General features: G+C 47.5%; 1 protein-coding gene across 3 annotated transcripts in view; it reads right to left on the bottom strand.

The window, feature by feature from the left end:
* Positions 1-24,459, bottom strand: part of ZFHX3 (zinc finger homeobox 3) — a 270,690-nt gene that overhangs the window by 215,058 nt on the left and 31,173 nt on the right. Inside the window, exon 1 of one of the 3 annotated variants that reach the window (XM_081032308.1) lies at positions 20,283-20,395. The exons of the other annotated variants lie outside the window; for them this stretch is intronic. The gene's annotated coding sequence lies outside the window, so the exon portion shown is untranslated. Of the gene's footprint in view, positions 1-20,282; positions 20,396-24,459 lie in introns of those variants that run through there. 3 annotated transcript variants of the gene reach the window in all.

Raw genomic sequence — 24,459 nt, 5'->3', positions numbered from 1 at the left:
TCACACAGTAATCCAGGCTCCACTAATACCTACACTTCCTCAATGAAAATACACTTTCCACTTGGACATCAGCCCATTAGCTTTGGGCTGGAATCGCAGGCCTCCCCCCTCCCCCACCACCTCTGGGCCCTGGAACTGGCATCTCACCCCCAAAACGCCCAATGTGAACATCCCGCCAGCATATTGTCAGGGCCCAACCGAAAAGATAAACAGTCAGAGACCTACAGGAAAAAGCCTGCTCTCTCCATCTATAAATCACTGGTGGGAAGGAAAGAAAAGTGATCCAACTCTTTAAGGATAAAAATCTCAGTCGTTGCAGAGGAAAATTGATGTTCCCTTGCAAAGCAGAAGATGTGAGCTCTGGGAAGATGCATGCCTTCAAGTTTTCAGAGAGACAAAGAAACTCCAACCTCACCTAACACGACACAGGAATGAGACAAGGTACACAACCCCTGCCAAGTCCAAACTATGGCTCCAGAAGCTACATTTCCATAAGGAAAATCCCCAAATCCTAACAGTCTTAAATGGGTTTACAGCTGGGAGGGTCTGCTAATGTACTACTAAATGCTGTGCAAACACGAGCTATTTTTCAAACCCACTTCTCATCCATTTTCATTTGACTTTCAGAACACCCTGGAGTAGACAAGGGACAAGATTTTAGTAGAGACCAATAAAACAGAGAAGTCAAGTGACTTACACAAGGTCACACAGCTATTTAGCAGATTTGAAATTAGAAGCTATACTAGGGGTTGGAAAACTTTTTCTGTAAAGAGCCAGGTAAGTATTTTCAGCTTTGTGGGCTACACAGTCTCTGCTGCCACTACTCAGCCCTGCCATCGTATCACAAAAGCAGTCACTGACCAGTGTAAACGAACAAGCGTGGCTGTTTCCCAATAAAACCTTATTTCTGGACACAAGTATGAATTTCACATAGTTTCACGTGTCATGAAATACCATTCTTCGTTTGATTCCCCCCACCATTTAAAAGGTAAAAACCATTCTCAGCTCACAGATCATACAGAAACAGGCGTGGGGTCGGATCTGGCCTACGGGCTGTAGTTTGCCAATCCTAGACCCCTGGGACACTTACTTGTAAATGTCTAAGAACACCACAGCACCAAAAAAAAAGGACAAATCATGATCATTCTCAGACTTAATTTTAATCATCTAGTCCAGTCAAACTGCTTGACCATCAAACACCAAACATAAAGGTCAGCCCCCAGGTGTGGGACAGCAATACAGCCGTGACCAGTCACAAGCTGGCGTGGTCTTAAGACTTCAGGACCAACACTGCCTTTCTATGGGAATTTCTGCACCAATTTCAAAGTTAAGCAACTTTCCATAAACATAAGGTGCATGCCCAAGCCATCGCTGGCTTTAAAACGCTCTCCGCAAAAGGCATTTCCAAAGGCAGCACAGGAAGGGTCCTTAAATACAGTAGTGGGGGGGCAGAAAAGGGACTCTGTCTCCGACCACCGCTGTCTCCGACCACCGTCCCCTGCAACCAGGGAGGAGTTCTGGTCTGCGTTCAGTAAAAAGAAATCTGTCCAGAAAGAGGTTAATGCCCTTCCAGGGTTGTGATCTGATAAATGGCTGTGCAGAAAGCAGGTTCCCTCACTTTGAGATATGATGTCACTAACCTTTATTGATCCACTATCAGAGAACTTTGCTTATCTCTCTCCTGTGATATACTGCCCCTCCTGTGCTCAACTAGTGTTTAATACACTGCCGGGTGCCCTCCACTCCTCATCGCTCAACGCTGCAGGGCGAGGCTGCCACAGGGGCCAATATTTTATAGCCAGGCCCTGCCAGCACAGAAGCCTCCCTGAGACAGTGGGGAGAGGACACCCCCTCCCGCCTCCTTCCGGGCTGCCAGGTCACAGACACGCCTTGACAGTGGACCAGGGGAACACAGGACGGGGCATGGCCCCTTTGAGCATCTCTTTTCTTTTTTGTTTTTAAGCTCAGCTTCGGTCCCCCCAAGTCCCCTTTCTTGTTTTTTTCTACCATGAAAAGACAACTATCAGCCGACTGTGTTCCTGTGGCAGAACATAAGCACCTCCAAGTCAAACCCTCCTATTAGAGAAATGAGCTTCCTGTTTTTCCCTTTCCACCTTCTCAAGACCTCAGTCCACCAGGAGGTGGAAAACACTGCCCATCAAGGCACCTAACAGTCATTCACGAAGAATTATGCCAGGAAGAAAGCCAGAGAACATACCCAGGTGTGGCCAGTCAGGCTCAGATGCCGAAAGATAACAGGGTTCCACGGCCTGGGGCAGCATGATGCCGGAGCTGCCACACACTGGGCTCCGTGTCTTCCCTTTCCCCTCCCAACCCACAAACTGTGCGCCGTGCACAGCCTGCACCGCACCCAAGGGTGGGAGCGTCAGCCAGTGCCAACTCACAAGGAGACTGTTACAACAGAAGATGCAGAGCTAGCAGCAGACCTGCTCCCTTCACCCTCACCAACCTCCAACGCCAGGAAGGGGCTCTCAGGCTCAGCCAAGACCCCACCTGGTGCCCCTGGAGGAGCCTGTGGGCAGGGCTCTGCTCCTCTCGCCCCATCCCTGCCAACAGGGGCATGGGCGGCCAGGGAAAGTCGTACGCCCTTCCACTGCCCCAGGGCACCCAAAATTTGCCTAATTGAACATTAACAAGTAGCTACAATAAAGTTCCTCTGTTGTGAGCTAGAAACCTTTTCGGCAACAACAACAGAAGTCTTGTTACAAACTGCTCTAAAAGCCAGGCCCCAGCCTCGACAGGTGTGAACAAGATTTAAACACCTCCTACAATACAATGCCATCCAAACAAAGGGAAAGTCAATCCCAACCTCCTGGGGTTTCTCCTTGTCTAACATCTTCTTCACTCACTCAGCCCAAGGGAGCCAAGTGAATGCGTGGACAGGCTGTCTCCAGGCCCGGCCCCGAGGAGACCTATCTAACCCTGAAGCGGACTTCTTTCACCACCTCAGGCAGGCTGCCATCTTGGCTGCCCTTGGGCCGTTCTGCAAAGGCTTGGCCAGAAAGGGGAAGCCATTCCACACCTCACACCTGGTCCTGGGCCCCCATGCACTTTCCATCCCCTCCCTACCTAGCTCAGCCAGCCAATGAACCCCACTGCAAACTTCCCACATTACCTGATCCCAGCTCACCATCAACCTCTCCAACTTGTAAGGTAAGGAGAGGGAAAAGGAAGCAGACAGAGAAAGAAGATGAGAAATACTCCCAGGTCATAGGGTCCAAGCTGTCCTTTCTACGAAAGGGAACATAGGCTCCTCCTAACACTTCCTTCCTCCGCATGCTAGAGAAACGATGAGGCTCCAGGACTGGATTTGCCATTAAAAAAGGTGAGTGCCGCTCAAGGTAGAAACACATGAGAAGTTGTGTGTGTCGGACACGGGGCGGAATTATCCCTCCCATTGATTTTTCACTCTGGAGTATTAGAGAGCACACAGCATTTATCTGGAGATTTCTTCCCAAAGCCAACCACATAAACGGGACTTGAAAGGAGCTTATCGGACAAAGGTCTGCTCCAACAGCCATTGCTGAAAGTGGGCATCCCAGTAGGGAAGTCTGTGAGCCCCATTGTTCCTGCTCGGACATCTTTAAGCAGTTGTTATTGTTACGGGACTTCAAACGAGTGAGCGAGAGGGCAGAGAGGGGAATGACAGAGAGGATGCCATGGGCAAAAGTTACAATGGACAAAGACGTGAATTCTCTCTCCCTCATTCCCCTGCCCCATTGAGAACGCAAAACGACAACAAAATCCAAAAAAGCAGCTAGCACGTATGCATTTCTATTTTGGGCACCCCTCCTCTGTGTTCTTTTCCACCTCTCAGGCCTTATTTTAAAAGTGATACATGCTAATATTCCAGCTTTTAATCCAAACTTTCATCCTCTCCCAGTGCAAGAGAAAGGCTGCTGACAACTTTTGTGTGAGACAGCCATGGAATATGCCAGGGTAACCTCCAACAGCAGCTACTCTCAATTTTCTCTACCTCCCAACTTGGAGCAAATCCAAGGGGAAGACTTGCTATAAAATGTACGTGACCGCCATGATGGAATTTGTTTTCCAGAAATTTTTACTAATGAACCTTGTAGCATGAAAACAGCTTCCAGACAAGGAGTTAAGCTGGTTCATTTTCCTCCACACTCCCCCTTCTCCTACCAGATAAGCAAGGCAAACGCCCCCAACCCTGTGGAAGGACAGCAGCCCACTTGCAACAACAAAAAAAGGTTCAAAGGCTCAAGTCCCCTTTCCAGGTAGCTGGAAGGATGTAATTGGTGAGGCAGGAGATTAGAAATATCGGCAGGCTCTAAGTAAGACTTTAATTTACTGACAGATCAATAGAGCCGGGGTTGTATTGGCAAAGTGTCTACAGCTCTATTGACTCACGCTATGCCTCTTATCAATTTATCAGAAATCTGGAAGTCAGAAGATATTGTTTGAAGGGAAAGGAGGAAAAAAAAAAGGAGAGACTGGGAACGTGACACAAGAGCTTGAGAAGTTAGAAATGGGGGTCCCCAATGACGAATTTGGTGTGAAGAGTTTTACACCCACGTGTCTCCTGGAAAGGAGGCCAATGTGATATAATACAGTTAATTTGTCCCACTAATAAGGCCCCCTCAGCCTTCTCCATTTTACATAAACCTTGGATTCAGGGGAGGGCGGGAATCCTACCAAAGCAGAAGCTGTTCCTTTACTTCTTTATTTGTTTATTTCAGAAGGAGCAACTACTTCCTTTGGGTTCAGTGATTCTTGTCAAAGTTGCAGGAAGTTCACATGCACACACACCCTTTTTTTTTTCTTTTTTGCATTCTAATGCCTCTCTGGCTCCATCTCTGCCAGAATTCTTAGTCTTAGCTTCTCTTCCACCAATCCATTAAAAGATTTCTTAAGTAAAAGTGATCTCTATCCTAGCATTCCAACACTCTCAGGAGGTCATAAGGGACCTATCAAACAAACAATGGTACCTGGTCTCAAGAAGCTTTAAGAGAATATAAGTCAAGTTCTATAAACCATCACACAAGGATATGCAACAGTTTTCACAAATAATCTTCATTTGAAAAGGTTTTTGAACTATTCCAGGTAGCCAACAAAATAGCCAGGGGGAGAAAAAGTAAACAGTAACACTTCACCAAACCTAAAAATGAAGGAAGGCCACAGGAAGACAGGAAGTTCTGAGTATTTCTATCAGATAATTCTAGGGGGCAGGTCACGAAGAAACAGAGGATTTGGAGCACTCCGGTTATCAGGAAGCCGAAGGGAAGAGCGGTTTTACTTGGTCTGGAAGAACCTCGACCTGCTTTGACAATCTACTTCGGTTCCTGCTTCATACAACAAATTTCTGCTTAATTGCTGTTTTGCATTTCGTTGAGACATCGAGTAAACAGTACTTAAGTGTTTCCAGACAAAAACAATAACTCACTAATGACTAAGGCACTGCTAATTAAAATGTCCCTGTGATGGCGTGACTGGACTGGGCGCCAGCACAGGGAACAGAACTGCCTGGGCCTTGAATGCATGAACCAGAACACAAATGTTGGGGGGGGGCGGTGACATTGAACATTCCACTCCTTCCTCTGCAGGTCACAATGGCCCTCTGGCTGCAAAGAAGGGAGCACCTTCCTGGAACTGTGCCGGGGGGGAGTAGAATAGGAAGCGTTTGGGAGTGGGGGTGTAGGGGCACTGGGATTTCAGAGGGAATGCCAGATCCCTAGCAGAATGTGCATTCTAGAAACTTGTGGGTAAAGTGACCTGTTGTGGCCCTTGAGACTTTAAGTTCCCATGTTCCCCCTGAAGAAGAAAAAAAAGTACGTGTCCTACTCTAGTAGGGGAGAAAGCCAGAAGATGTGTTAAACGGACCAAATAGATCTTCAGAGACCACACTTCTTACAGGGATGAGGGTCCAAAAACCTAAGTTCCCAATTACCCTTTAAACAAGAAAAAAGACTCAGAAAGATGCAACCAAGGTACACTATACCACATGATCGATGCTAAGGTATTGGTTTAACCAAATACCAGGGCTGCCCAAAAAATGTACACAAGTGGACACTTTGGTCAGCGTTGCTCGAGCCGGAGTTCACCGTAAGAAGTATCTGGAAGAAGTTCACGGTAAGAAGTTCAGCGTCAGAAGTATCTGGATGCTGATGGTACCCACTTTGAGCACCTGTTGTAATTGCAGAAGTCAAACGTGATCGTACTCATCTTTTGTTATCGGTATATATTGAGCATTACAATTTTAACAGTTTTTTTTAAATGTGTATACATATCTTCGGCACACTCTGTGGTCAAGATTCATAAGTGCACGTGACCAAGTAACGGGAACATAGAAAACTTCTCTTCCTCCCCAAATAAGAGATTAAAAATAACTAGACTTCCCATAATAGCTTTCCTCTCCGCTCTCTTAAATTTTCAGTCCTATGGATGGGGGCCTCCCGACGTCACTGTTTAAATCTCAGCATTCAAAACCAGAAAGAAAAGGAAAAGAGGCGGCCGGGAGTCCAGGAGCTTGCAGAGGGCTGTATCTTCCTCAGGGCAGGTTAAAGACCTGCTAGTCAGCAATGGTAAGGGGTGGGGACAGTCATTGAAACCGCAGGGGCCTAATACCCATTTGTATTCACACTCAGACCCTTTAGGGATATAAAATCGGAGAGGTTGAACTGTTTACATTCACCTAATGCTCAAGTAAACAAATCAGAGTCAGAATGGAGGGGTTTCGGGCTGGGCTGTGGCCAGACCCCCCTCTGTGCGGAGGAGCAGGATGGGGAAAGGGGGAGAAAGCTAACAACACGTCACTACTAGGCACCGAAGACAGACAGAGGCCGGGCTCCCTGTCCCACCCCACCCCCGCTTCTTCCCCCAAGCCGGGGCCCTCCAGGACCCCACACGGCCCGTCTTAATTCTGCCCTCAGAGACCACAGCAGCTTCCAGAGGAAGATAGAGGAGGAAGATGAAGCTGAGAAAGAAACTTCTTTTTCCTTCCAGGCCATTGGTGGTGGGGGGGGTTCCTAAACAACTATTGTTACTGGAGAACTGAGCCCCCTCCCCCACTCTCTCTCTCCTGGCTGCCATGTCACCCCCCACCCAGCCTCATCAGGTTATGGCAGAAGTGAACTAGGAGCCGCTGGATCCCACAGCAAGGCCTTATCATATCCTCTAAAAACGTGAACGTTTTCAACTTGACTGGGAAAAGGGGGGCGGGCGGATCCTGGCACTCCTTTTAAATGCAGATTTGAACTTTTCACCCGGGGTCAGACAGCTGCGCTACTCGGTCCCCGGCAGAGGCCGGCGCCGGGGCCACTCAAGCTCACACTTTCACAGTTTTTTTCCTGCCTGCACAGGAGGCCGGCCTGTTGAAGGAATTAGATACCTCCTTCCCTAAACCCCCAAACTCACACCCGCCTCTCAGCTTACCAGGGGCACAAATCCTACTGTCCTCCCAGAGGAGGCCCTCCCTCGCATGGGCAGATGATTGGCTGGCGGGGTGCTCTGGGCCCAGCAATGGCAAAGGGAAATTGTCCTTATCACAAGCATCGACTAAGGAATGCTAAGATCAATAGTGAGAAAACCCGGGTACTTAACCACGGCTCTGGAAGAAGGCGCGTCCTCTGTGGGACACGGTTTACAGCTGCTCTTTCTGCTAGCAGAAGCCAGTGGACAGCCTTCCTGGCTACGTACTCATAAGCACTGTAATGTTAGAGGGACTTAGAGAAGTCCAGCCAGCTTTGAGAAGTCACTTCAGGAGTGAACCAGCGAAAAATACAAACACCCTTTTTAAAAACTATCTAGGCTTGGACTCCTTGCCTCTATCATATCCCTTATCCTCCTCCTGTGTAAGGTGGTTTCTGATTTTTCCTTAACGCTCTCTGTCCCTCCCTTTCTCTTCCTCCAACCAAAGATGCCCACTGGCTCGAGACTCTGAAGAAAGGGTTCCACTATGTGCCATTAAGATCATGTGGGAAATGAGAAATCCAAACACACACTAAGGGAAGAAGAGATGTGGTTTCTTGTGGGGATTGGTGATCTGGTCAATGGGTCCTGCACTTCACGTCTGGCCAGCACTGGAGCCTCCAAAAGAAAGGCCCCTCCCAGTAACACACCACATGGGTCAGGCCAACCAACCAGGAAGCCTGTGTGATGTCGGAGAGGCAACTGCACAGGTTACCCATGTATCCAAGGTCTTCCATTCATGCCCCGTCCCACCACAAACTGGGAAGCCACCATGGACAGGGTGAAAGGAGTGTTTCTAGAAGCTTCCCACATACCTGCCGGTCTGTAGTTTCATGAATAAAGAGGAGGTGACATAGAAAGCCCTAAGACTGTTGTAATAAACACACCAGGACTCACACAAAGGAGAGCTGTCCTGTCCTGTTCTTCCTGTGCCCCTCCACCGCCAGCACCACCCCACCCTAACCCAGCACCAGAGTCTGGCCCACCTTGCTTCCACTGCTGGTACCGGGATTCTTCGTTTGGAAAGGCCTTCAAAGTCAGGTGCATACACCTCCACCTCCCACCTGCATGCCATAAAGCGAGTTTACAAAACATTTGCACAGCAACATCACATTCTGCCTCCTAACAATCCCATGAGGATGCCGGGGAGTCGTGTAGTCTTTACAGAAGAAACTGTGTAGATGCAGCCCATACTCCCTGAACCCCAGTAGATGGAAACAGGTGGTCACAAGGGACGATGAGTGACTCAACTCCATCGACTGAATGTTTCAGAAGAGCCCAGGGCAGCAGCCTTTTATACTATCCCTGCGCTGTCCAACAGGTAGCCACCCACGGCCCTTGTGGCAACTGAGCCTGTGAAATGTGGCTAGTCTGAACTGAGATGCGCTGTTAACTATAAAATACACACAAGATTTTTTTTTTAAAGAATACAAAATGCCTCTCATTAATAGTTCTTTTTCAATATTGATTACATGGTAACACAACATTTCAGATATACTGGGCTAAATAAAACATATTCTTAAAATTAATTTGACTGGTTCCTTTTTAATCTTTTAACGTGACTACTAGAGCCCTTTAAATTACATACGTGGCTCACAGTGTGTATCTATCGGTTGGGGCTGTTCTAGAATCTTGGCCTGTCTTTCAGCTTCAGATTCAGCCAGGAGTTAAGTGTTCTTGAATATGATTGAGACAGAATTTTCTTGCCTAATTTGAACATCCCCCTAAAGCTACAATGTAGCGACTCCCAAGGAATACTTTTAATTGTGCTGAAAAATCTTTGTATCCAAACGATTGTCAAATTGCAAGGTTAAAAAAAAAAAAAGGTGTAAGGTCAGATGAGTGTCAGAAGCTAGACAAGGTCGGTGGAATGGGGCATCTCTTCCAAAGTATTATCACTTACTTCTGAGACCAACCGTTTGCTTTAAAATAATAAGTTGTTTATTGTGGTTGAATACAAGAATTGCTTTTTACAAGGCTTGCCTAAATAGTCCAGCTTGATTTCTTACTATCAAGAGCAGAGTCTCTCTTTTAACCGCTCTTTCCATAAAATATACCCAGCAGGAGGCCTGGTACCCCACCCCCAACTACACACACTGTAGAGTGGGTGGGAAGGGAAGGAGGAAGGGGCAGAGAGCACTGACATGGCCCCTTTCCTATTAGAAAGTGGCCCATCCTACCCTAGGGATCACAGGCCAGTCTCATTTCTTCATGTAAATGAACTTTGTAGCTACCTCCTCAAAGAAGAAAAGCTGCACAGATGCGGAAGGCCCATCCTGGGGCACACAATTACAGCCATTTGCATTCCTCCAGCAGGAGGATTAGCACAGGAATGTGCTCTGCAGCTTTGTGGGGGGAACGGGAATTTAGGAAGAAAGGAATGGGGGGGAGGTTATTTCTCCCTGGTCTGTCCATCCAAAGCTCTATGATACACTTCCACTTCTCTGAGAGTCAGAAAGTGGAAGTAACTCCTGCTCGAGCTTTCTAAAGAGGAGGAGGTTGAAAAGGCGGGGGGAGAGGGAAGGGGAGGGGTGCTGCGTGTATTAGGAGAACTGCCCCTCCTGGTGCTTTGATCCCCTCGGTCGCTAGGAGAAACCAACTTTTCTCCTTGGGTTAATCAAAACCAAATTACTCAGGAATGTGGCAGGACAGGTCTGAGCTTCCAGGTCCCTTTGTCTTTGAGGATTTAAAATGAAATAATTTTTTTTAAGCAGATGTAGTGGCTTACTGGGTAAGTAAAGTGAAAAGTCCGAAGGAACCTCAGACCACATCCCCCATCGTCCAAAAAAAAAAAGGACATCCATAAAATATCAATAAAGAAATTATTTGGTAGATTAAGGCCAAAAATCAAAATAACATTCCATTTTATCCTTATTGCCCCCCCCAGAAAAGACACCCCCCAAAGAAAACTATACCTGTCAAAGTGCAAATAAGAAACCATGCAAGATGTAAGCAACACCCAAATGCTGCACCCAGATTATAGAATGTATTATGGATAGGAAAGCTCCCCCAGCTCAAGAACATACTTTTTCCAAGAACAAAGCTTGGAAGTATTTTTCCATGCAAGGTTCTTCCTGGGGAATAGTGGGTGCAGGAAGGAGAGCATCCAGTCGCTATCCAAATGCATCTATCAAATCCATGGTGACTTTGTAAACTTTGGGATGTCTTAAAGTTGTAAGACGGGGAGTGTTCCGGGAACAACTCAATGTAAGTAGGGATGAAAGGAGCTCATTGAGTGACAGAAAACACCACTGCTCATTGGCTGTCCAGAAAAAGCTAGGAACTCACCATTCAAAGCTGCCCAGTTTACTAGGAAGGTGTGCTGGGTGTGCCGAATGCAGTTTCAATAACTCAAGAGGCAACAGGAAAAGGCTGACCTCAAAGACGAAAGAAACCTGGGGCTCAGGACTGTAGTAAGGCCGCCACACCGCGCTGGTTCACATCTCTGGCAGGCTTGTGGCACTGTGAGGGGTGTGGGCCTGCACTCCGGGCTACTGGAAACCCTACAATGCAACACCCCAGTGCATATTATTACAGACAGCAAGGAGTGACCCGTCCCAAGGCACCCAGGAGCAGTAAGTAACATGAGCAGCTCTTTGTGCATTAGAAAATGCCACCAGGCTTCACTGCAAAACCTGATGAGTCCACACTGCCCCTCTCCAAAAAATGATAAAATAAACAGAGCACCACCAGTTACACTGCGGAGCCTGGTCTCAAAAGATAAAATGAGGCCAACACACAGGCCTGACTACCAGCTTGCCATAAATTGTAACTGGCCACAGGCCTATGGTTATCTAGAAGGTTGCACTAAAGTAACTTTTAAAATACTCTTCACCTTATCTTTAGGCCCAAACACACACATACATCATCCGTCTTAGATCTCTGCCATTAGTGTTCCATTTAGATTTTCCAAAACAAGGTCATCCCAGTAGGCCCTTCCCCTGTTTCCGGTCACAGCTGCGGACTTTCACCCCCGTCTCCAACAAAAGGGACCTTGTACACAAAATTAACCCAAACCATTAGTCTTTGCAGTGAGAGAGAGAGAGTATGCTGAGCGCCCTCGGAATATTTACCCTCCTGCCAGGCCGGGCCCAGGGTGCTGCCCAGAGGGCCTCCCCCACAAAGGCTGGGGGAGCTGCCCCAGAGATTAGAGGCCCAGCTCTCTCAGCCTCTGCTCCATGCTGCAGCTGTGCAGTCAAAGCCCTACTTTTCAGAAAATAAACACACAGAGCGTGGTGTGTTTTTTTCAGTTTTTTCAAGAGAGAAGGAAAAAACTTTCTCCTAGACTCAGTAACTGTAGAAACAGTTTGATTTCACAGCTGGAAAGGGCCAGGCCCATCCCAGGTATTGCTGAGCTGTCCAATATCAATATAGAAACCACTAGCCACATATGGCTTCCAAGCACTGGGAACGTAACTAGTCCCAACTTCTGCAATGAGAATGCTGTGGGGATATTGTGGGTTGCATAAAATATATTTTAAACGTAATTCCACCTGTTTCTTTTTACATTTTTATTAATGTGACTGCTAGAAAATGTATAATTACGTATGGCTGGATTTCTATTTCTGTGAGACGGCACTCTAGAGGATGAAAATGTTACAGTCTCAAGCACATGCCCATTACCATGTCCTACAGGGAAATGCTTAATTTTTAAATGCTAAAAAGGCCCTAACATTAAGCAAATGGCAACATCTGATTTAGCTAGGTGAAATCACAAGCTCAGAGGATGCGCCACAAGTATGTCTAACTTGAAAGAGGCGGCAGGGATCTGACATCCGTGTACCCAGGAGAGACAAATGCCATCTCTACCCCAATTCTCAGCTGGGGACGATTCTGCATCTTCATAAGAGTGGGCAACTCCTGGAGACATTTCTGATTGTCAAGACAGGGTGGCAGGGTGCTACTAGCATCTAGTGGAGATGATTTAGCCAGGTTGCTGCTAAACGTGGTAGGGTGCACAAGACAACCCCCACCCCTAACAGAGAATTATCCGACCCCATATGTCAACAGCGCCCACACACAACCAGGAAAGGACTGGATCTGAGGTCCAAGCAAGCACATGTAAGATTTCCAGGGGTAGTGGGCTCGGGGGAGGAGAGGAAGAGGGCAGGGGCATCACTTTGCAAAAAAAAAAAAACAAAAAAAAAAACGGCTTCTCTGCAGGCAGGGCTCAGAACTGGTGACAGGTATTTTTAGTGGGATAAACAACGTGGGCAAATGAAAACAATAAAAATGTTAAAACTATATGCAGTTTCTCACTAGACTGAGGACTGAGTGTCAAGAGTTGATAGGTCTGGGCAGCTCTGTTTTTCAAGCTCGCGGGTGAAAAACTGGGGTTTAAAGCTCAGAGCAACATGAGCCAGTCACCCCTACATACAAAGTGATGCCTCCCATGGAGGATTCACCCAGTGGCTTGCCCAGCTCCCCACTCCTGACCACACAGGTTCCTGTGAAGGGCGACAGAGCAGCCCAGGAGATGTGATGGGGCCTGCAGGGGCAGGAAGGGAACAGGGCAACGGACGGAGGAGGCGAAGACAGGAAGAGCACCGAGATGAATGGGAACAGCCCCTATTGCGGAGCCAGGCTGGGAGGCATTGCAGGAGGGGGGCGGGGAGGCCACAGGATAATTAACTCAGCAAGTTGATAGTATTTGCATATAAATGCCTCCACAAATCACGACAAACAAGCCTGGACGAGTCAGGCCTATTAGCATATACAAGCAAGCCTGGGAAGGCCTCTCTAGGTGGGTCATTGAGTGGGCTGCTCACTTAGAAGGCCGCCTGCCAGCCTGGAGGAGACAGGCTGGGGGGCAAGTGAGGGGAGGGCTGGGGAGGACAGAAGACACTGTGTCTATTTCAGATCCTTTCACTCCTGAACTCAGTTGAAGGATATCAAAAAGAGCTGGTTTTCTTCCCAGACAGTAAGTGAAGAGCCGAAGAAATGTGCGGCTCTTTCAGTTTCTTTCTTCCAGGGTGTTGAGAAACAAAAGGTAGCAGAGGCCATCAGCAGCAACAAAAGAAATACAAAGGAAAAGGATATGGGGATGGGAACTAACATCTGTGGGGAGGCTACTGGATATGCTATAGGCAGTAGGAAGCCTTGTTTTCTATTTAATTCCCATGATAAATGCGAGGTCTATTATTATGCCCATTTTACAGATGACGGAAGTAAGGCTCAGAGAGGTTAAATGAGTGGTCCACAGTCACACAGGTAGGCTGGAGCAGAGCTGGGCCTCATGCCTATGATGCCAAGAGGTGGATACAGGGTAAAGCAGAGTGGAGATCAGGACCTGGCTTCCCAAAGGGCAGGCTCATTGGATTCATCTCTGCTTCTGCCAGGACCAGAGTGTGAACAACAGAACCCCATTTCAAGGGCTGATTCATAAGTGGCTCTCTGATACTGAACGGGACCCTACCCTGTTTTATTTTGTAATTATCTCATTCCTTCAACCAATGACGAGGACCACACCTCCCTCCAATTAGATACTTGAGGGTCTGTACCAGCCAATTTCTCCACTGTCTGGACAATTGTTACAGATTCCCCAGCAAGAGCAAAATAAATTAGTGGTCCTTTGCCAAAAGGTGTAAAAGTTCTCTGCTTTCACCAAAGACATCTCTACCTCTGGGTTTCATACCTACTGAAGGAAAAACCAGCTTCAACTCCTTCTTTGAAAACGTTCGGGGGGGGGGTCCCCCTTTTATTTTCACTTCTGCCATTCTTTACCTGGAACTACATTTTAAAAGTAAGCCAGGTGGGCCCAGGTAGCCCGTGTTCAAATTGTCAGGTACACAGGTTGACAGTCTTCAATGCCCATCCCTAAGCAACCATTATGTATTGAATATAAAAGTGATACAGTTTGAGAGCCTGGCAGAACAGAGGTGGCATTTAAAAGCAGTTGCTTTAGCAGTGACATCAACCTCCTGACACACGGAATCCACAGGCCTCTCTCCTTTAAGTGTCCAAAAGTTGACTGGACGCTTTAGCAACGATGCAGATGTTCCATGGAGAAATACGGAGCTGTTACAAGAAAAGCAAAACCACTCCCCCTACTAGCCAAATGTACATTAAGAACCAAGGCCCTGAGCCAAAGAGCATTTTTAAAAGCAGGGCCTGAAATGGTGGAAGAGGCTTGCATTGTTTCTTGCAGTGAAGAAAAATTGTTTAAAAAAAAAAAAAAAAACAGAAAAAAAAGTTGCTGAGAAGGAGAAAAAAAGGCATACATGTGTTTTTTGGCATATTTTCACTGGACAAAGATGGCAGGAAAAGTTGTCCAAAATAGGCCACTCAGAGACCAGAAGTATGAGAAGTAAATAAGCTCATGTCTACACATATGTACTTTTTATAGACTTACAGGAGTTTCAACTCTTTTGAAAAGAGTTTTTTATACACTACAGGGAGAGTTCCATATTTGAACAGGCACTTATATGACTGAGGTGGGGGGTAGGCGTTACACGGTTGAAATCAAATATCAAATTAAGCCCCTTGGTCTTTTCTTCATCAGCTAATCTGACTCCAGCCTCTCCACTAAGGAAATTCAAGTGAGAAGACAGCCACCTGTGAACTGGAATTTTAATACTGAAATGCAGAGCCTACAACAGAGAGGCAGTCACAAGTCCTCATTCAAAATCAAGCTCAACCAATATACTCAAAAAATGTTTCTCCAGTCACATTCCCAGATGAAACTGGGCAACACCAAAAAACCAAGAAGCACACAAATTTGCTCTTTGCCCACTCCTTAAGATGCCCAAGTAATTCAGCCCTTCTTACCCATTAAGAAATCTACACACCGCCCCCTCCCAGGCTACAAGCCCACATCATGCTTAACCAACCCTTCTCTTTAGTTACCACGCCCCAACACACACACACACACACACACACACACACACACACACACACACACACACACTCTAGGAGGTGTGAGCAGTCACCAACTCCAACCTCCAGAAGCACACAAGTAGGGGAAAGTCTCACTCCCAGATCAAAGGTTTGTGGCTGAAATCACTTTCAGGACAGTGCATGAAATCGGCAGCAGATGAAAATTCCACCGTCTTTTCCCAGAGTCCAATGGAGCCAGTTTTCCCAGTTCAGAGTCTCCTTATACAGATATTCCATAAACTCCCAACTGTTGCTCCAAAGACCCACTTAAAATTAAAGACAAGATAATCATTTAAGAAAGCCTCTAAGGCCATTAAGTGATTAGCAGAAGAGAAGGGGAGAAGGATCCAGTGTTTCCCGGTCTTCACAAGGGGCAGGCTGCAGGGGCGAGGGTGGGGTAGGATAGGGGTAGCTGATGTCTTCAGCAGCAGCCAGAAGGAGCAAGGGTGGGAGGGGAGCACTTGTTTGGCCCATCCCACTCCTTAGACCAAATGCAGGGCAGGAAGAGGATGGAAACATCTGGGAGGTGGCACAAAATTCAAAGAAAAGTAGCTGAACCACCTTAGACCCTACCTCCCCTCACGCCCCTCCGCCCATAGGATGCCAGCTAAGGCCTCTCTGCAAGGGTGCACCCCCATGCATTAATCCTATCGCTGACAAGACTGGTGGTGACCCTCTCAAGGGAAGGGAAAACGGCTCACCCAAAAGGCAGATTAAGTCCAGGCATTTTGCTAAGAGGCCCTGCCTGGGGTTAAAACCAACAAAACAGAAGTCTTGCTCTGTGAAATGAAGCCAAATGTGCCACCCCTAGCAAAGGTTCTCTGTCTCCTTCCCCATTTTAATTCACGCCCTTATCCCTGCAAAAGCAAGAAACTCCAGGAATTAAGAGTAAAAGAAAGAAACATCTAATGAAAAAATCATTTTTAAAAGTAACAAATAGGGAGCCAAGACACCTTCCTTGGGCAAAGAACTCTCTAGCAATCCACCCGTCACTTCTGGCCCATGCAAAGCCCTGTCCTCACCATCTTGTCCCGTGCTCCAAAGAATGAAAACCAGAAAAAAAAAAAAAAAAAAAAAAAAAAAACATTCCGTTGTCTCAGTGCTTCTGAAGCTTCAGCATAATGCTGCTGTCAATTGGCCAGTTCCTGTCCATATAGAACTCATTTACCATATTAGTGAAAAAAGTCCCCCAACATCTGATTGTCACTTCCCACATGTTCAAAGAGAAGGATCTGGCAGCCAACTTTAAGTCATACAGAAAAGGAATTTGACAGTTGTTGATTTTGTAGTTTTTCTCCTTAATCTGGATTTGGAGAGTGGCTTGCCAATGAGCCAAGACTGTTGCTGGGTGTCTCCCTCCAGGCAGTTTGACTCAATCTTAGCTTCTGTGTGTTTGTTTCTCAGAGCAGCCTAAGGACTCAGGACACAGCACTTCAGACAGAACAGGCACACTGTAATATTTGATTGAGATTAGCTCCTGCAAAGGAATTCCCTTGCCTGGATTCTAGTAAAACTGGCTCCCCTTTGTCCCTGACCACAGTTTGGAACTCAGGCAGAGAGGATGGGGATTCTGAGCTGTGCTGCGATTTCTAACAATCACCATTACAACCAAATTCTCACACCAGAGCGTGTGGAGACCCCTACGAAGTTCACTGTGATGGGAATCTGCCTTCCTGTGGTGTTTTCAACATAAAGCAACCATGCTGGTTAATTACACCAGTCTCGGGAACCAGAGTAGGCCAACAGGCGCAAGCATTACAGAAATAGGCCAGGCTAAGAACCAGCAACCATTTTAATAACAAATGAAAGTATAAACCACAGCACATGCTGTACTCCTTGAGTTTACTGATGTTCGACGTCAGGTACATTATCCCTGTAATACTGTTGGCAAATGTGTGAGATGGAGCTTGCAAGTTTCTTCAGGTCAGAATTACCGTTGCCTCCCCTATAAGACCAGGCTAAGCCCTTCTGGTTAAGAAGCAAGCTAGCTACTAGCTGTCAAAAGTGGGTGTAAGGGCAGCTGGTTAGCTCAGCTGGTTAGAGCACAAGTGCTCTTAATAAGGTTGCCAGTTCGATCCCCACATGGGCCACTGTGAGCTGCACCCTCCACAATTAGACTGAAACAACTACTTGACTTGGAGCTGATGGGTCCTGGAAAAACACACTTAAAATAAATAAAAGTTAAAAAAAAAAAAAGTGGGTGTAAAGACAACTCACTTTCCCTTCCAAGCAATTTCAGCCATTTCCTACACTTCTATAAAAATGTTACTTAGTGACTTAAATATTTACTTTTTAACATGAAACTGTTGCAACTTTGCAATAAAAATAATTTAAGTAACGTTCTGCTTTGGGCCCTGGCATATTTCTCACACTAATGCTTCAGAAGAAAAAATAAAAAGGCCCCACTATCCAAAAGGAACAATAGCAGACAGTGACAATAAGGACACACTCCTTGGATACCACCTGTGACCAGAACTGAAGGAACCAAGCTAAATCATCGCCAGCCCCAGATAATATTTCACTAGTATTTATTCTAACGAACTAACAACCTTTAGGTCACCCAAGGTGAGCCAGGCATGTTCTGGGAGCGTCTAGTCATCATCATTTAAGGTCATAATGACGAAAACTGAAATCTCGCTTATTTTAGCTCCTTGCCACTGGGCAGTCCAATTGGCAGCGAGATTACAAGGCAGTTAAATCTATTCCCAAAGCAGGAAGGAAGGCACTTCACTGTCCTGTTGGGAGGAGCCAAACAGAGGCCTGCTGAGAGCTCTGTTTTATTTGGGTCCTTTCCACCCCGCCTGAGCATTCATTTGTGCAAATAAAAGAAGGAAGGGAAGAAACCAAAATTCAAGTTTCAGGTGGTTGGGGAAGCAGCTCAGATTTTTTATTTTGGAAGAGGTAGCAAGGGTTGCTCAATAGTTCTGTCAATCAACACTGTTTTCAGGAGAACTGGAAAAAAGCAGCTCTATCCCGCAGAAAGTTCAGCCATTTCAAAAGAGAGTTGAGAAAGGGAGGTGACCCATGTCATAGACAGTAGGTCTTCAAGTCATTTAATTCCCTGTGATTCCAAAAGGGCTGTTTTTAAAGAGTGGAAGTGCTTGCTTCTGCATCTGCCCCATGTTGTTAAATAACACTTGTGTAATTAAATAAAAGAGCAAAGTGTGACCCTAGCCCATTCTGAGAGGCACTTACACGCTCCCTGAAAACATGCTGGAAATGCAATGCAGACAATCTCTTTAGTCATGTAATTTAAGCAAGGGAGAGAGAGGAAAAGTTTCTTTTGGCCTTCACAGCCACACCCCCTCTGAAAGGGGGGCTTTTGGGGTCTCTGCAAAGTAGAATGAACACAAACACAGGTATGCAAACATCCAGGTATGTACCTCTCTCCAATGACCCCATTCTTGAAACCCTTAAATTATTTCGAACTGTGGTCCCCTGACTCCTCTCAGACTCCACCTCTATTCTCTAATTGCTGTTCATGTTGGGGCTGGGTCATGAGACAGGTTCCGAATCTCAGGCTGCCAGTGGCAATTCTGATAACAAGGAACAGGCCCACGTTCCTGGTCTCAGCCTTGCTCGATCAGGTTACCTTGGAAGGTGTATGTTTTCCTCTCAAATGCAATCGCAGCCCCAGCACTCAGGCTTCCCTCTCCAGCCCAGCCTACTGGAACTCATGATTTTTAGGGTTTCCCCTTGAAAACTATCCAGAAACCACAGCCATTAAAAGAACATGAAGGTTTGACACCTCCTGAATTTAGGAATGAGGGGGACTCGAGGGGCCAACTCTACAAACTCGCACCTGCTGCTTGAGGGCAAAAAATGAAGTTCCCAGGCTAGCGTGAGCTTTAAATTATACTCTATTTATTTAGTGACAGTCTCCAAAGATCTCAAAGCATGGGATGAAATAAGATGATGCGTAACTTTCTCACTATCTACCTTCCAGGTTTAAGTTTGTTTTCCTTGCTTGCCTTGATACATTCCACCCAGCAGGCCGCAGCCTGAGGGAGAGGCATTCTCCCTGCGTCCAAGTATCTATCCACTCTGAGGTTATCTGTCAGTGGTCTTTAGAGTCTTCAAGTCCAGTTAAATGACACAAACACAGGGTGGGGGAAGGGATGACCCTTGTAGATTCACCTGCTCCCAGGTTTCATTTAAACCAGTTTATACACCATGCACCATGTGCCAGGCAATGCACTCCGACTACCTGTGGTCTCTGCCCTCCGGGCGTTTTCCCATCATAATACAGGTATGTCCAAAGCAGACAGGACCATTTTCCATAAAGTTCTTTTCCCTTTAAGCCTACAATCATTACTTTTTTTTTTTTCTTTCTTTCTGCTACTGACCTAACTTGGGCATTCCTTCTTTAACAGGACAAACATCTCAGCTCTCCCTCTGGACCACCCCTCCTCTCCATGGAAATGAAAGCTGCTCTGGTTTTTCCAGAGTGGAAACAAACAAAAATTACAGGGTGGCCAGGTGGATTTCCAAAGGTGCCTCCCAGTTCCCAAACTCTGATTCTCCCTTTAACTGCTCCCTTTAATGGCTCAACAAGGCATTCTTCATCTTGATTTGAACTGACCAGTGACTTCTCTTGGGCTGAGAAGGGTGCCTTTTTAGATGGCGGAACCCAAACTCTAAATGACACCAGCATCTCAAGTATTCAGAAGGAAACTAATCCAAAAGCAAAACAAGGAAGGAAGGAGGGAGGGGAAGGAAGATGGAAGGGAGGAGAGGAGGAAGGACTCTCCTCTGTGCCCAGCAGAATTTAGAAGCACTCCGTCCAGGTAGGTGCCAACTGGATCTAGTAGTTCAAGTGCATCCAGCACGCCCTTCCCCCACACGCCCCGAGAGAAGGGGAAGTTCAGCCAAGACTCGCAGCACCTGCCTGCAGCTCCGGGCCGGCTGCGCGAGCCGGCGGCGGGCGGGCGGGCGGGGGAGGCGGCCGCACTCACCTGGCATACAAAGGCTCCGCACACCTCGGGAGGGAGGAGGCACTTGCAGGTCTGGGGGCCGCTGCGAGCGCGGCAGCGGGAAATTCCTGCGGCATCCGGGCCCCAAACTTCCCCACCCCCGGAGGCATTCTGCCCACCTCCCGCTGCCCCCGGGGCTGCGAGGTGGCCCTGCCTAGGTGCCAGGGTGCCGCAGTCAGGGGAGGGGGGCTCATGGTGGTGGCCGGAGCTGGCAGGCGTCCTTCCCCGGGAGGGAGGGTCCCCGGCGTCACCGGGGAGTCACCCACGGGGCGAGGCGCTCGCGCCCCCGTCCCCGGCCTGCCCGCCGCCGGCTCGGCCGCCCGCCCGGAGTCGCTTTATGTAAATGAAGCTCAACTCGCAGTTGGCGGCGCGCACGGCCGGGGGGAGGGGGCGGGCGGGGCGGGGGGCCTCCGGGAGCCACAGTACCCGGCAACAAAGCGGAAGGTTAATTTGAAACTCACAGCCCCGCCGCTCCGCTCCCCGGGCAAAGCCTGACATCTACAGTCGTGCCGGGCGCAGGCCGGGTGCGCGGCGGCGGGGGCCTGGGGACACGGCCGCGGGGACCTGGGGACACGGCCGCGGGGACCTGGGGACACGGCCGCGCTCCGGGCTCAGGCCTCCGCGCTCAGGCCTCCGGGCTCCGGGCTCCGACCGGGCCGCGCGCCTGGCGCCTGGGGACGGGAGCCCGGGGCTGCCCGGCCTGCGCCTCGCCCGGAGCCCGCCCGGCGGGAACAAAGCGCGGTCCTCCCCAGGCACTGACCCCTCGCCCGCCCGCCCGCAGCCAGGGGCCGGCCGAGGAGCGGGCGAGAAGAAAGGGATGCGCCCTCGGCCACAAAAAGCCGCCTGGGGCCTCCAGACCGGAGCCATCGGTCTCTGGGCCCCATTCACGTCACTGCCAGGCCACTCCAGCATGGGGACATTCGCCCGTGTGGACAGGAATTTATTTGAAACACACACCCATCCTATTAACTGCTTTACAGAGCACTTCTGTTTTTCAGCTGCAGAAACTTATAAAAACATCCCCTGCTCTCCAGTGAGACTTGAAGGATAGCGTTTTTAATGAAAAAGAAAAGTGAAAAGAAAAAAAAAAAAGTCTCCGTTTGCAATTAAGCTCCCAGTCTCCTTAACAAGACTCGCCTTATAAAGCCACATCGGTTCGGGTCAGGCATAGATAGATCATGCCCTGCCTGGGGACAGTCTACCCCCAGGGGTCCAATTTCATGCGGCCACCCCTGTTGGTCGAAGCAATTGCTGGACACTTTTATATCTCCCCAAGTTCACCTTTCCCATTCTGACAGGCGAAGACGGCACCACAGAAATCTCACCGGAAGTCTCCTGTCCTCCCTGCCAGAATCCCAAGCTCAGTCTGCATTTACTCTGAATTCTCTCAGCACAGAAAGACACCTGCTTTGACCCTTGCTGAAAGCCTCCCACCCAGGCTGGCCCCACAGCCTTGAGTCTTTCCTGACTGCACAATAATGAACCATGCAAGTGTTAGAAATAAAATAAGCTCACGACGCGAAGAGCTGTATGTATGGAATCCTATTAGCATCAAGCACACACTGATGCAGGAGGAAAAGGGCTGTTTGGCTGATGAAAACTATCATGTCACCATGTATAAGGCATTTTACACAACATAATTTGAGTTCAAATTAACAGAAATATCTAACCTGTTGGGGACAGACAGCCCCTCTTTCCGTTTTAGTCCAGAAAAGAGACTACTCAGGGGAAAAAAAAAATTTTTTTTTCAGCTAGGGCTTTGGGAGAAAAGACTGCCTCTAGGGAATCGTGTCCGATCAGGGACAAAGGAGAGAACACAAGCCAAATTCTGTCACACATGAGAGAACTGGGGGGCGGGGGGGGGTTACAGGGGGCAGTGGAGAATAGAAAAAGAAAAAACAGAGGATGATTCCATACACCAAAGTATGATCACTGCAGAGCTGTTTCCCGACTGCCTGACTTCAGGCCCAAGAACAGGTGGTGTTTTCAAAACACACCATTATTTATATTAGCCACATGAGTTAAGAACACCTTAAAGAAAACCAATTAATAATTTAATTGAAAACTGACTATTAATAATACATAAAGAGGATGACGCTGGCAATAACACAAGTAATGTGGCACACACCACGCAAAGATGTCCCTGGAAGTCTCTTCACGAAAATGAAGGCTCCAGACCTGGAAGTAACCCATGGCCCACCAGATAAATTAAAGACAAATAAGGAAATGTTTATACTCGCAGAAAATCTAATTTTGCCTTTGTTTTAACTTTTATTAACAGGGGACAACCTTGTAATCTGGTGACATCACAAACTCGGTGGGCCTACAGATAAATATCTTCAATAAAATGAAAGTTAGAAAGCCCATAGTAGCAGCTATAAAGTACTCTGGAAGGATGAGGAGGTGCTGGGAAGAAGGATCCGAGGGAGATCTGTCCACACGCTGCCAATGTCCCAAGCAGCAGACACTGCAACCCGCCTCCGGAGGCCTGACAAATAGAACTAAGAGCCACTCACGTTCCCTCCTTCCTTTATCTTAGTCTGGCACCAGTTACACACATGGTAAAGCCTGGTCAAGCTTGTCTGTTACAGGCAAAAATGTAACCGGCAATCCACAGGCAGGCCATCTACAGTCTCTGTACCAGTATGAATACAAAGGCTTGCACAAAAGCTGGGGTGTTACCTCTAACTCAAACTTATTTTCACCATTAACAAAAATAAGGCCTCTTCAAAGGGAATTGGCAACGTTTGCACTTACAAATGGAATCAACAGTTTCTCTGAAATACATGTTGCAAATTCTGTCCTACTCTGGAAGGCCCTGGCTCCTCTGAGGGCAGCTGCCTGACGTTCAACCACTGCCTACCCAGCACTGACAGCCCTGGACGATCATCGCCCCGTCCTGAATGCTGTTGACAAATAAACCGACTCGCAGAAAAGACGATTCTTCCCTCTGAGTTCTCCAAAACTAGTTTCACCTCATCTGGAAAGCGTAATTGGCAACAGCCAAAAGGATAAATATTTAAAAATAAATCAGGGAATGCTAACCCCTTCCCTACTCCTCCCCTTACCCACTCTTGAAGCCAGAGGCCAGCCCCCAAACGCTTAGCTGGCTAGTAAATTACAATGATCCCAACCCAGCCAACTGGCTTCTCTCTCTCTCTCTCTGTCTCTCCCTCTCTCTCTCCACAGTCACACTCACTCTTCAATGCTGTCTCCTTTCACTTCAGGAAAGGTAAATATGATCTCTGAGCTGAGATACAGTGAATGTCAGCATTCTGACTTCCCGCTAAACCTGGGCTCTAATGTTCACAGCACAACGGGTTATAGATGGATTCGTGTATTCTTCCAGATCCTCTGTCTTTATTAAATTATACATACACACTGATTTTAAAACTAGTACTCTTAAATAACCTTGAGGCTTTAACAAAGAAAAAAGCCAGAGGGGAGTGGAGGAAGGCCCTGAAATAAAAACAGAAACATTTGGAGATGAATTGTACTCCATGCCCCCAATTCACCCCATCGTTTCTAGGCAGTTATATTTAGGGGACTGGTATCCGGTGGGTGGCCAGGCCCTCTTGGGTACGGGACAGAATGCAGGCCCACACTCACCCTCAAGACCATGGGGGGCTGCTGGGCCAAGGCATACACACAGATGTTCTGATTCACATTTCTGTGACACAAATGTCAAAGCTTCCCATCTATCGCTACAATGCTAATTCCATAGATTAATTTTTACCCCCAAATCGTAAGTGGAACATTATCTAGCTTGCTTACCCATCCTCCCCAGCTCAGACCCTGAATCTATCAATGACACACATAAGAAAGACACAAATGAGTAACCATTTTTTAAAAACTGTGATTGGGAAGAGCTTTTCCAAATTAATTTTGAGTAACAAAGCCCAAGTTTTAAAAATAAAGAACTTGCCTTAAACCAGTTTTAAAACGTTAGGTAAAGAGCTCGCCCTTTCCTTTTTTTTTTTTTTTTTTAAACAAAAATAATATTTCTGAAAGGGCAAAGAGAATTTGCCATGCAAGACTTTTATACCCAGGGGGATTCTTACATTTGTATTTCTAAACCTTGAAATTGAGAATTTTAATGAAAAGGCGGACAGATGCTTAAGGACAGCATCGCAATTAGGGTCCATACATTATAGGGCAG

Source organism: Rhinolophus hipposideros, assembly GCF_964194185.1.
Source record: "Rhinolophus hipposideros genome assembly, chromosome: 21".
NCBI lineage: Eukaryota > Metazoa > Chordata > Mammalia > Chiroptera > Rhinolophidae > Rhinolophus > Rhinolophus hipposideros.
This window is presented reverse-complemented; position numbering and strand designations above follow the sequence as displayed.